Raw genomic sequence first — 13875 nt, forward strand, 5'->3', positions numbered from 1 at the left:
GTACTATATAGCACTACACAGTAAAACACAGTATTACATAGCACTACACAGTAAAACACAGTATTACATAGCACTACATAGTAAAACACAGTACTACATAGCACTGCACAGTAAAACACAGTACTACATAGCACTACAAAGTACTACATAGCACTACAAAGTACTACATAGCACTACACAGTAAAACACAGTATTACATAGCACTACACAGTAAAACACAGTATTACATAGCACTACACAGTAAAACACAGTATTACATAGCACTACACAGTAAAACACAGTATTACATAGCACTACAACACAACATTACATAGCACTACAACACAGTATTACATAGCACTACAACACAGAATTACATAGCACTACAACACAGTATTACATAGCACTACTACACAACATTACATAGCACTACATAGTAAATCACAGTACTACATAGCACTGCACAGTAAAACACAGTACTACAAAGTACTACATAGCACTACAAAGTACTACATAGCACTACACAGTAACACACAGTACTACATAGCACTACACAGTAAAACACAGTATTACATAGCACTACACAGTAAAACACAGTATTACATAGCACTACACAGTAAAACACAGTATTACATAGCACTACACAGTAAAACACAGTATTACATAGCACTACAACACAACATTACATAGCACTACAACACAGAATTACATAGCACTACAACACAGTATTACATAGCACTACTACACAACATTACATAGCACTACAACACAGTATTACATAGCACTACAACACAGTATTACATAGCACTACAACACAGTATTACATAGCACTACAACACAGTATTACATAGCACTACAACACAGAATTACATAGCACTACAACACAGTATTACATAGCACTACAACACAGTATTACATAGCACTACTACACAACATTACATAGCACTACTACACAACATTACATAGCACTACTACACAGTATTACATAGCACTACAACACAGTATTACATAGCACTACTACACAACATTACATAGCACTACAACACAGTATTACATAGCACTACTACACAGCATTACATAGCACTACAACACAGTATTACATAGCACTACTACACAGTATTACATAGCACTACAACACAGTATTACATAGCACTACAACACAGTATTACATAGCACTACTACACAACATTACATAGCACTACAACACAGTATTACATAGCACTACAACACAGTATTACATAGCACTACTACACAGCATTACATAGCACTACAACACAGTATTACATAGCACTACTACACAACATTACATAGCACTACAACACAGTATTACATAGCACTACTACACAGTATTACATAGCACTACTACACAGTATTACATAGCACTACAACACAGTATTACATAGCACTACTACACAACATTACATAGCACTACAACACAGTATTACATAGCACTACAACACAGTATTACATAGCACTACAACACAACATTACATAGCACTACTACACAGTATTACATAGCACTACAACACTGTATTACATAGCACTACAACACAGTATTAAATAGCACTACTACACAGTATATATTACATAGCACTACAACACAGTATTACATAGCACTACTACACAACATTACATAGCACTACTACACAACATTACAACACAGTATTACATAGCACTACAACACAGTATTACATAGCACTACTACACAACATTACATAGCACTACTACACAATACAATTCCAACACAACACACACTCACCCCTCGTCTCCTCCTGGCAGAGGCTTACAGGAGAAAGTACAGATCAGGTCACTCACTGTGTGTGTGTGTGTGTGTGTGTGTGTGTGTGTGTGTGTGTGTGTGTGTGTGTGTGTGTGTGTGTGTGTGTGTGTGTGTGTGTGTGTGTGTGTGTGTGTGTGTGTGTGTGTGTGTGTGTGTGTGTGTGTGTGTGTGTGTGTGTGTGTGTGTGTGTGTGTGTGTGTGTGTGTGTGTGTGTGTGTGTGTGTGTGTGTGTGTGTGTGTGCGTCTCTCGCTCTTTCTCTCTCTCCTACCTATCTCTTCCAGTTCAGCAGTCATAGATTTGGAGCGCAGTGTGAGCGACGTGCTGGGTGCTCTCTTAGGCGGAGGAGGTGCTGTTGGGGGATGTCAGCCAATCAAATGAGTCACAGCATGACCAAAACCCATCCATTCACCTTTATCACAGAAACACACACACACACACACTGTCCCGTACCTTTCTTACGGACTAAGTCGGACTCAGGTTTGCGTGTGACTGAAACAACCTTCATCAGCAGTTGACTTCCTCCCTGACGGATCAGTGACACCACCTGTCTATGACCCACCTTCACCACATCACTGCCATTTACCTGACACACACACACACACACACACACATTCAACATAGGGTTAGGGTTACATAGCACTGCAGAGTACAACCTGTCTATGACCCACCTTCACCACATCACTGCCATTTACCTGACACACACACACATTCAACATAGGGTTAGGGTTACATAGCACTGCAGAGTACAACCTGTCTATGACCCACCTTCACCACATCACTGCCATTTACCTGACACACACACACATTCAACATAGGGTTAGGGTTACATAGCACTGCAGAGTACAACCTGTCTATGACCCACCTTCACCACATCACTGCCATTTACCTGACACACACACACATTCAACATAGGGTTAGGGTTACATAGCACTGCAGAGTACAACCTGTCTATGACCCACCTTCACCACATCACTGCCATTTACCTGACACACACACACACACACACACACACACACACACACGTACACACACACACACGTACACACACACACACACACACACACACACACACACACACACACACATTCAACATAGGGTTAGGGTTACATAGCACTGCAGAGTACAACCTGTCTATGACCCACCTTCACCACATCACTGCCATTTACCTGACACACACACACACACACACCACACACACACACACACACACACACACACACACACACACACACACACACACACACACACACACACACACACACACACACACACACACACACACACACACATTCAACATAGGGTTAGGGTTACATAGCACTGCAGAGTACAACCTGTCTATGACCCACCTTCACCACATCACTGCCATTTACCTGACACACACACACACACACACACACACACACACACACACACACACACACACACACACACACACACACACACACACACACACACACACACACACACACACACACACACACACACACACACACACACACCCCATTCCACCACTGGCCATTGTATTAATAGAATGTACTTCTGCGTCTGTATTTAGTTGTGTGCCATAAACATGTATAGAGGACTCTAGTGCCCAAAAGCATATTTTAGCCCGGGCATTCCAATTACGACTTTCACCATTTTGAAGTAGTCTGGGTGGGACTTCCTGTGGGTTAAAGAAGGATCATCATCAAATCAAATCAAATTGTATTTGTCACATACACATGGTTAGCAGATGTTAATGGTCCTCATACACATGGTTAGCAGATGTTAATGGTCCTCATACACATGGTTAGCAGATGTTAATGGTCCTCATACACATGGTTAGCAGATGTTAATGGTCCTCATACACACGGTTAGCAGATGTTAATGGTCCTCATACACACGGTTAGCAGATGTTAATGGTCCTCATACACACGGTTAGCAGATGTTAATGGTCCTCATACACACGGTTAGCAGATGTTAATGGTCCTCATACACACGGTTAGCAGATGTTAATGGTCCTCATACACACGGTTAGCAGATGTTAATGGTCCTCATACACACGGTTAGCAGATGTTAATGGTCCTCATACACACGGTTAGCAGATGTTAATGGTCCTCATACACACGGTTAGCAGATGTTAATGGTCCTCATACACACGGTTAGCAGATGTTAATGGTCCTCATACACATGGTTAGCAGATGTTAATGGTCCTCATACACATGGTTAGCAGATGTTAATGGTCCTCATACACATGGTTAGCAGATGTTAATGGTCCTCATACACATGGTTAGCAGATGTTAATGGTCCTCATACACATGGTTAGCAGATGTTAATGGTCCTCATACACATGGTTAGCAGATGTTAATGGTCCTCATACACATGGTTAGCAGATGTTAATGGTCCTCATACACATGGTTAGCAGATGTTAATGGTCCTCATACACATGGTTAGCAGATGTTAATGGTCCTCATACACATGGTTAGCAGATGTTAATGGTCCTCATACACATGGTTAGCAGATGTTAATGGTCCTCATACACATGGTTAGCAGATGTTAATGGTCCTCATACACATGGTTAGCAGATGTTAATGGTCCTCATACACATGGTTAGCAGATGTTAATGGTCCTCATACACATGGTTAGCAGATGTTAATGGTCCTCATACACCTGGTTAGCAGACGTTAATGGTCCTCATACACATGGTTAGCAGATGTTAATGGTCCTCATACACATGGTTAGCAGACGTTAATGGTCCTCATACACATGGTTAGCAGACGTTAATGGTCCTCATACACATGGTTAGCAGACGTTAATGGTCCTCATACACATGGTTAGCAGATGTTAATGGTCCTCATACACATGGTTAGCAGATGTTAATGGTCCTCATACACATGGTTAGCAGATGTTAATGGTCCTCATACACATGGTTAGCAGATGTTAATGGTCCTCATACACATGGTTAGCAGATGTTAATGGTCCTCATACACATGGTTAGCAGATGTTAATGCGAGTGTAGCGAAATGCTTGTGCTTCTAGTTCCGACAATGCAGTAATAACCAACGAGTAATCTAACTAACAATTCCAAAACTACTACCTTATACACACAAGTGTAAAGGGATAAAGAATATGTACATAAAGATGTATGAATAAGTGATGGTACAGAGCAGCATAGGCAAGATACAGTAGATGGTATCGAGTACAGTATATACATATGAGATGAGTGTGTAAACAAAGTGGCATGGTTTAAAGTGGCTAGTGACACATGTATTACATAAAGATGCAGTAGATTTTTTTATTTTTTATTTCACCTTTATTTAACCAGGTAGGCTAGTTGAGAACAAGTTCTCATTTGCAACTGCGACCTGGCCAAGATAAAGCATAGCAGTGTGAACAGACAACACAGAGTTACACATGGAGATGATATAGAGTACAGTATATACGTATACATATGAGATGAATAATGTAGGTTATGTAAACATTACATTAAGTAGCATTGTTTAAAGTGGCTAGTGATATATTTTACATCAATTCCCATTATTAAAGTGGCTGGAGTTGAGTCAGTGTGTTGGCAGCAGCCACTCAATGTTAGTGGTGGCTGTTTAACATTCTGATGGCCTTAAGGTAGAAGCTGTTTTTCATTCTCTCGGTCCCAGCTGTAGCACCTGTAATGACCTCGCCTTCTGGATGATAGCGGGGTGAACAGGCAGTGGCTCGGGTGGTTGTTGTCCTTGATGAACTTCATGGCCTTCCTGTGACATCGGGTGGTGTAGGTTTCCTGGAGGGCAGGTAGTTTGCCCCCGGTGATGCGTTGTGCAGACCTCACTACCCTCTGGAGAGCCTTACGGTTGTGGGCGGAGCAGTTGCCGTACCAGGCGGTGATACAGCCCGACAGGATGCTCTCGATTGTGCATCTGTAGAAGTTTGTGAGTGTTTTTGGTGACAAGCCGAATTTCTTCAGCCTCCTGAGGTTGAAGAGGCACTGCTGCGCCTTCTTCACGACGCTGTCAGTGTGGGTGGACCAATTCAGTTTGTCTGTGATGTGTACGCCGAGGAACTTAAAACTAGCTACCCTCTCCACTACTGTCCCATCGATGTGGATAGGGGTGTTCCCTCTGCTGTTTCCTGAAGTCCACAATCATCTCCTTAGTTTTGTTGATGTTGAGTGTGAGGTTATTTTCCTGACACCACACTCCGAGGGCCCTCACCTCCTCCCTGTAGGCCGTCTCGTCGTTGTTGGTAATCAAGCCTACCGCAAACTTGATGATTGAGTTGGAGGCGTGCATGGCCACGCAGTCGTGGGTGAACAGGGAGTACAGGAGAGGGCTCAGAACGCACCCTTGTGGGGCCCCAGTGTTGAGGATCAATGGGGTGGAGATGTTGTTACCTACCCTCACCACCTGGGGGCGGCCCGTCAGGAAGTCCAGTACCCAGTTGCACAGGGCGGGGTTCAGACCCAGGGTCTCGAGCTTGATGATGAGTTTGTTTCATTACATGCATAATATTATACTCATTAAGAGATGACCTAACCCTAAGAGTTATACTAGCCTGTTTCATTACATGCATAATATTATACTCATTAAGAGATGACCTAACCCTAAGAGTTATACTAGCCTGTTTCATTACATGCATAGTATTATACTCATTAAGAGATGACCTAACCCTAACCCTAAGAGTTATACTAGCCTGTTTCATTACATGCATAATATTATACTCATAAAGAGATGACCTAACCCTAACCCTAAGAGTTATACTAGCCTGTTTCATTACATGCATAATATTATACTCATTAAGAGATGACCTAACCCTAACCCTAAGAGTTATACTAGCCTGTTTCATTACATGCATAATATTATACTCATTAAGAGATGACCTAACCCTAACCCTAAGAGTTATACTAGCCTGTTTCATTACATGCATAATATTATACTCATAAAGAGATGACCTAACCCTAACCCTAAGAGTTATACTAGCCTGTTTCATTACATGCATAATATTATACTCATTAAGAGATGACCTAACCCTAAGAGTTATACTAGCCTGTTTCATTACATGCATAATATTATACTCATTAAGAGATGACCTAACCCTAACCCTAAGAGTTATACTAGCCTGTTTCATTACATGCATAATATTATACTCATTAAGAGATGACCTAACCCTAACCCTAAGAGTTATACTAGCCTGTTTCATTACATGCATAATATTATACTCATTAAGAGATTACCTAACCCTAAGAGTTATACTAGCCTGTTTCATTACATGCATAATATTATACTCATTAAGAGATGACCTAACCCTAACCCTAAGAGTTATACTAGCCTGTTTCATTACATGCATAATATTATACTCATTAAGAGATGACCTAACCCTAAGAGTTATACTAGCCTGTTTCATTACATGCATAATATTATACTCATTAAGAGATGACCTAACCCTAACCCTAAGAGTTATACTAGCCTGTTTCATTACATGCATAATATTATACTCATTAAGAGATGACCTAACCCTAAGAGTTATACTAGCCTGTTTCATTACATGCATAATATTATACTCATTAAGAGATGACCTAACCCTAAGAGTTATACTAGCCTGTTTCATTACATGCATAATATTATACTCATAAAGAGATGACCTAACCCTAAGAGTTATACTAGCCTGTTTCATTACATGCATAATATTATACTCATTAAGAGATGACCTAACCTAACAGTTATACTAGCCTGTTTCATTACATGCATAATATTATACTCATTAAGAGATGACCTAACCCTAAGAGTTATACTAGCCTGTTTCATTACATGCATAATATTATACTCATTAAGAGATGACCTAACCCTAAGAGTTATACTAGCCTGTTTCATTACATGCATAACATTATACTCATTAAGAGATGACCTAACCCTAAGAGTTATACTAGCCTGTTTCATTACATGCATAATATTATACTCATAAAGAGATGACCTAACCCTAACCCTAAGAGTTATACTAGCCTGTTTCATTACATGCATAATATTGTACTCATAAAGAGATGACCTAACCCTAACCCTAAGAGTTATACTAGCCTGTTTCATTACATGCATAATATTATACTCATTAAGAGATGACCTAACCCTAAGAGTTATACTAGCCTGTTTCATTACATGCATAATATTATACTCATTAAGAGATGACCTAACCCTAAGAGTTATACTAGCCTGTTTCATTACATGCATAATATTATACTCATAAAGAGATGACCTAACCCTAACCCTAAGAGTTATACTAGCCTGTTTCATTACATGCATAATATTATACTCATTAAGAGATGACCTAACCCTAAGAGTTATACTAGCCTGTTTCATTACATGCATAATATTATACTCATAAAGAGATGACCTAACCCTAAGAGTTATACTAGCCTGTTTCATTACATGCATAATATTATACTCATTAAGAGATGACCTAACCCTAAGAGTTATACTAGCCTGTTTCATTACATGCATAATATTATACTCATAAAGAGATGACCTAACCCTAACCCTAAGAGTTATACTAGCCTGTTTCATTACATGCATAATATTATACTCATTAAGAGATGACCTAACCCTAAGAGTTATACTAGCCTGTTGCTAGCCTATGTTGCTCGCTATGCTATTACATATAGGGTGACAATATTCAGTTTTCTGTCCAAATAGCTTCCATAACATAGGATATAATTTCACACAGTTTCATCATGATAATGTGTGTAGCCTGCAACCTAACTAGCACATTATTGATTTGGTTAACTTTCATTGAGGTGACATCATAAAGGTGTTCTGTCATTGAACTGACATCATAAAGGTGTTCTGTCATTGAGGTGACATCATAAAGGTGTTCTGTCATTGAACTGACATCATAAAGGTGTTCTGTCATTGAGGTGACATCATAAAGGTGTTCTGTCATTGAGGTGACATCATAAAGGTGTTCTGTCATTGAACTGACATCATAAAGGTGTTCTGTCATTGAACTGACATCGTAAAGGTGTTCTGTCATTGAGGTGACATCATAAAGGTGTTCTGTCATTGAGGTGACATCATAAAGGTGTTCTGTCATTGAACTGACATCATAAAGGTGTTCTGTCATTGAGGTGACATCATAAAGGTGTTCTGTCATTGAACTGACATCATAAAGGTGTTCTGTCATTGAACTGACATCATAAAGGTGTTCTGTCATTGAGGTGACATCATAAAGGTGTTCTGTCATTGAACTGACATCATAAAGGTGTTCTGTCATTGAACTGACATCATAAAGGTGTTCTGTCATTGAGGTGACATCATAAAGGTGTTCTGTCATTGAACTGACATCATAAAGGTGTTCTGTCATTGAACTGACATCGTAAAGGTGTTCTGTCATTGAACTGACATCATAAAGGTGTTCTGTCATTGAGGTGACATCATAAAGGTGTTCTGTCATTGAACTGACATCATAAAGGTGTTCTGTCATTGAACTGACATCGTAAAGGTGTTCTGTCATTGAGGTGACATCATAAAGGTGTTCTGTCATTGAACTGACATCATAAAGGTGTTCTGTCATTGAACTGACATCGTAAAAGGTGTTCTGTCATTGAGGTGACATCATAAAGGTGTTCTGTCATTGAGGTGACATCATAAAGGTGTTCTGTCATTGAACTGACATCATAAAGGTGTTCTGTCATTGAACTGACATCATAAAGGTGTTCTGTCATTGAGGTGACATCATAAAGGTGTTCTGTCATTGAACTGACATCATAAAGGTGTTCTGTCATTGAACTGACATCATAAAGGTGTTCTGTCATTGAACTGACATCATAAAGGTGTTCTGTCATTGAGGTGACATCATAAAAGGTGTTCTGTCATTGAACTGACATCATAAAGGTGTTCTGTCATTGAACTGACATCATAAAGGTGTTCTGTCATTGAACTGACATCATAAAGGTGTTCTGTCATTGAGGTGACATCATAAAGGTGTTCTGTCATTGAGGTGACATCATAAAGGTGTTCTGTCATTGAGGTGACATCATAAAGGTGTTCTGTCATTGAGGTGACATCATAAGGTGTTCTGTCATTGAACTGACATCATAAAGGTGTTCTGTCATTGAGGTGACATCATAAAGGTGTTCTGTCATTGAGGTGACATCATAAAGGTGTTCTGTCATTGAACTGACATCATAAAGGTGTTCTGTCATTGAGGTGACATCATAAAGGTGTTCTGTCATTGAACTGACATCATAAAGGTGTTCTGTCATTGAGGTGACATCATAAAGGTGTTCTGTCATTGAACTGACTGGGTCCTGAGCTCAGTAAAGGGGAATGTCCAATGCTGTAGGCTAACTTCCAATACATCTATATTATGCTGAAATGTTGGATATTTTGTGATATATTGAGTGTTTTCGGGTCTCTTATGCCTAGAATTAGCCAAGGAGGTTGTGTGGTTCATTTGGTTCCTATTCTGACAGTTTGATGAATTGTGCATAATGAAATCTATATTTAATTGTGCAACAAATGTATTTAGAGTGTCAGACTCATAAACTGTATTTCAATACCCAGCAGATGTATCTCACTGATCAGGTGTATATATGAATATTATTATTATTTATTATTATTAGGTGTATCTCACTGATCATCCCTAAAGCCAACACCTCATTTGGCTGCCTTTCGTTCCAGTACTCTGCTGCCTGTGACTGGAACGAATTGCAAAAATCGCTGAAGTTGGAGACTTTTATCTCCCTCACCAACTTCAAACATCAGCTATCCGAGCAGCTAACCGATCGCTGCAGCTGTACATAGTCTATCGGTAAATAGCCCACCCATTTTCACCTACCTCATCCCCATACTGTTTTTATTTATTTACTTTTCTGCTCTTTTGCACACCAATATCTCTACCTGCACATGACCATCTGATCATTTATCACTCGTGTTAATCTGCAAAATTGTAATTATTCACCTACCTCCTGCCTTTTGCACACAATGTATATAGACTCGTTTTTTCTACTGTGTTATTGACTTGTTTATTGTTTACTCCATGTGTAACTCTGTGTTGTCTGTTCACACTGCTATGCTTTATCTTGGCCAGGTCGCAGTTGCAAATGAGAACTTGTTCTCTACTAGTCTACCTGGTTAAATAAAGGTGTTCTCAACTAGTCTACCTGGTTAAATAAAGGTGTTCTCTACTAGTCTACCTGGTTAAATAAAGGTGTTCTCTACTAGCCTACCTGGTTAAATAAAGGTGTTCTCAACTAGCCTACCTGGTTAAATAAAGGTGTTCTCTACTAGCCTACCTGGTTAAATAAAGGTGTTCTCTACTAGCCTACCTGGTTAAATAAAGGTGTTCTCAACTAGTCTACCTGGTTAAATAAAGGTGTTCTCTACTAGTCTACCTGGTTAAATAAAGGTGTTCTCTACTAGTCTACCTGGTTAAATAAAGGTGTTCTCAACTAGTCTACCTGGTTAAATAAAGGTGTTCTCAACTAGTCTACCTGGTTAAATAAAGGTGTTCTCAACTAGTCTACCTGGTTAAATAAAGGTGTTTTCAACTAGTCTACCTGGTTAAATAAAGGTGTTCTCAACTAGTCTACCTGGTTAAATAAAGGTGTTCTCAACTAGTCTACCTGGTTAAATAAAGGTGTTCTCAACTAGCCTACCTGGTTAAATAAAGGTGTTCTCTACTAGCCTACCTGGTTAAATAAAGGTGTTCTCAACTAGTCTACCTGGTTAAATAAAGGTGTTCTCTACTAGTCTACCTGGTTAAATAAAGGTGTTCTCTACTAGCCTACCTGGTTAAATAAAGGTGTTCTCAACTAGTCTACCTGGTTAAATAAAGGTGTTCTCTACTAGCCTACCTGGTTAAATAAAGGTGTTCTCTACTAGCCTACCTGGTTAAATAAAGGTGTTCTCAACTAGTCTACCTGGTTAAATAAAGGTGTTCTCTACTAGTCTACCTGGTTAAATAAAGGTGTTCTCTACTAGCCTACCTGGTTAAATAAAGGTGTTCTCTACTAGTCTACCTGGTTAAATAAAGGTGTTCTCAACTAGTCTACCTGGTTAAATAAAGGTGTTCTCTACTAACCTACCTGGTTAAATAAAGGTGAAATAAAAAAATATATAAAAACATGTACATTTAGGGGCACTTCTGAAATATTATGGAGCACCCTCTGGCACTGGCCAGGATGAGGAGCCATCTACCTCCTCAGCCACACAGGCCTCTTCAGAAATGATCTCTGAGCCTCAGGATGAGGAGCCATCTACCTCCTCAGCCACACAGGCCTCTCCAGAAATGTAGACCCATTTGTTTCCACTTCTCCCCAGCAGGATTCTTCAGGTGTGTTTGTGCGCACGTGGGTACACGCATGTGTGTTTATGTGTGCATCCCTGCATAAAATAAACACAATTTGTAAGTCGCTCTGGATAAGAGCGTCTGCTAAATGACTTTAAATGTAAATGTAAATGACAGACTGGAAACATGCAAGTTTTTTGCTGACTTCACAAGGCGGCAGTCCAGAACCTCAAAACTGCATGAAAACATGGAAAGAACCGGCAATGAGGATCAAAGAGGAAAGTTAAAAGTGTTGAGTCACTGAGGTATCAGGCAGCAGAGGTGAGAGAGCCACTGATTGAGGCGAGGGATCAAAGCAAAGACCCTGTGATAAAGATTGAGGCCCAGTCCTTGTCAGAGGAGGTGGGATCATACTGCTTCAGCATCTGTACGGTGGTGTGGCATCTGGAGCCAGACCCAACATGTGAGCAAGCTGATGCCGTCTCCCAGTATGCATGTGGATGTTGCAGTCAGTCTTCTCAGAAAGACAGAGAGAGGTCTCAGCGACTACAGACCAACAGGCGTTATGACTGTGATATTTGCGAGGGTACGAATGTAGAGGCCGTTCTACAACAAAAAAGGACGAGGTCCACAAAGCTGCACTTTTCATTCAAATCATTTGATGAGTCTTTGAGTGATGCCCTGAAGACGCTGGTGGTGACATTCTGTCAATGTCGTTGTTGATGCTGCAACCTCAGCCCTTCAGGAAAGATTTTCCACATTGGAAAATGTGGGAGAGAAGTTTGGAGTGCTGTCAACCTTCCAAAGTCTCTCAAACGAGGAGCTGACAGAACATTGTGAGGCCCTGAGTATGACACTGCACTATAAAGAACACTCAGACTTGGATGGCAGAGAGCTGGCACAGGAACGGAAGAACTTGCCATCGAAGGTCATGACCCTGCTTGAGCTGCTGATATTTCTACACGAAATGAGGCTCTCAGAAATGTATCCAAAATTTGTGGACTGCTCTCAGAATTAGTCTCACTCTTCCAGTGACCGTAGCTGAAGCAGAGAGGACCTTTTCAAAGCTGAAGCTCATCAAATCCTACCTGAGGTTCACCATGTCATAGGAACGCCTTAGTGGCCTTGCTGTCATCAGTATTAACCATATAATTGCTGAGCAGACTTCTTATGATGATGAAATTGATGACTTTGCATCAAGGAAGGCAAGAAAGGTCAGGGTTTAGATGGCATTTGTGCAATTTAGTTTGTGTGTTTCTTGTTTGAAGACCAATAGTGTAATAATCAGGTTCTCTTCTTTATAAGTTTTTATTTGTGTGATGTAGGATTTGTGCCATTTTAGTTTTATTTGTGTGATGTAGGATTTGTGCCATTTTAGTTTTATTTGTGTGTTTTTTGTTAGTATTAGTGCAATAATTTGATTATCTTTTTATTCTGTATTTATAAACTACAATTTGTTTCTATTTGTCTCCGTTATTTCCTTTGATATTTATGTAGGTGAAGAATGGGGGGTGGAGCCATACAATTACAGTTAGTGAAGAATGGGGGAGGTGGAGCCATACAATTACAGTTAGTGAAGAATGGGGGTGGAGCCATACAATTACAGTTAGTGAAGAATGGGGGGTGGAGCCATACAATTACAGTTAGTGAAGAATGGGGGTGGAGCCATACAATTACAGTTAGTGAAGAATGGGGGGTGGAGCCATACAATTACAGTTAGTGAAGAATGGTGATTTATTTTGGGGTTCGAGCAAAACAATTACAGTTAGTGCAGAAAGGTGATTTATTTGGGGGGGTTGGAGCCATACAAGTTAGAACTGCCACTGCTGTCATAATGAGACAGGTGCAATGTTGGGATCTCTAT

The 13875-nt window shown here is 40.1% G+C and overlaps 2 long non-coding RNA genes across 2 annotated transcripts; both read right to left on the reverse strand.

Moving 5' to 3' along the window:
- Window positions 1-1737: 1737 nt before the first annotated feature.
- On the reverse strand, window positions 1738-2808 carry LOC127921822 (uncharacterized). The gene is made up of 3 exons (XR_008109695.1): window positions 2211-2808; window positions 2029-2109; window positions 1738-1761 (listed from the first exon to the last, which is right to left on the reverse strand). It is a non-coding gene; the product is annotated as an uncharacterized LOC127921822 (long non-coding RNA).
- Window positions 2809-10218: 7410 nt separating this feature from the next.
- Window positions 10219-11916, reverse strand: LOC127921821 (uncharacterized). Its single transcript, XR_008109694.1, has 3 exons — window positions 11743-11916; window positions 11281-11643; window positions 10219-11247 (listed from the first exon to the last, which is right to left on the reverse strand). It is a non-coding gene; the product is annotated as an uncharacterized LOC127921821 (long non-coding RNA).
- Between the last annotated feature and the right edge of the window lie 1959 nt (window positions 11917-13875).

This window comes from Oncorhynchus keta, unplaced genomic scaffold, assembly GCF_023373465.1.
Source record: "Oncorhynchus keta strain PuntledgeMale-10-30-2019 unplaced genomic scaffold, Oket_V2 Un_contig_23704_pilon_pilon, whole genome shotgun sequence".
Classification (NCBI taxonomy): domain Eukaryota; kingdom Metazoa; phylum Chordata; class Actinopteri; order Salmoniformes; family Salmonidae; genus Oncorhynchus; species Oncorhynchus keta.